Raw genomic sequence first — 691 nt, forward strand, 5'->3', positions numbered from 1 at the left:
TGGAATTCCATTACCTCCACTAGGTTTGTTCATAGTGATGCTTCCTAAGGCCCACCTGACTTCACGTTCCAGGATGTCTGGCTCTAGGTGAGTGTGAGTGATCATACTTTTGTGATTATCTGGGTCGTGAAGTTCTTTTTTGTACAGTTCTGTGTATTCTTGCCATCTCTTCTTAATATCTTCTGCTTATGTTAGGTTTATACCATTTCTGTCCTTTATTGAGCTCATCTTTAATTATTCAGCATCATTTATCAAAAAGACCATTCTTTCCTCACTCTATTTCAGTAATTATTTTGATGTATTACTTCCCTGGTGGCTCAGATGGTAAAGCGTCTGCCTATAATGCAGGAGACCCAGGTTCAATCCCTGGGTCAGGGAAGATCTCCTGGAGAAGGAAATGGCAACCCACTCCAATATTCTTGCCTGGAAAATCCCATGAATGGAGGAGCTGGTAGGCTACAATCCTTGCGGTCTCAAAGAGTTGGACATGACTGAGTAGCTTCACTTTATTTCACTTCATTCAGTAATTATATATGTATGGCTCTTTTTCTGCACACTTTTCTTTTCCATTGATCAGTTTTTCAAAAGAAGGCTGAGTACCGAAGAAGTGATGCTTTTGAACTGTGGTGATCCATTTCTATGGATCAGTGCCATTATTTCTTAAATTTCGTAAATTTGAAATTCCTTGAAT

The 691-nt window shown here is 39.4% G+C and overlaps 1 non-coding gene across 1 annotated transcript; it reads left to right on the top strand.

Moving 5' to 3' along the window:
* The first annotated feature begins 306 nt into the window (after nt 1-306).
* TRNAY-AUA lies at nt 307-379 on the top strand. Its single transcript has one exon. It is a non-coding gene; the product is annotated as a tRNA-Tyr (tRNA).
* Nucleotides 380-691: the final 312 nt, after the last annotated feature.

The sequence above is a fragment of the Cervus canadensis genome, chromosome 19, assembly GCF_019320065.1.
Source record: "Cervus canadensis isolate Bull #8, Minnesota chromosome 19, ASM1932006v1, whole genome shotgun sequence".
Classification (NCBI taxonomy): domain Eukaryota; kingdom Metazoa; phylum Chordata; class Mammalia; order Artiodactyla; family Cervidae; genus Cervus; species Cervus canadensis.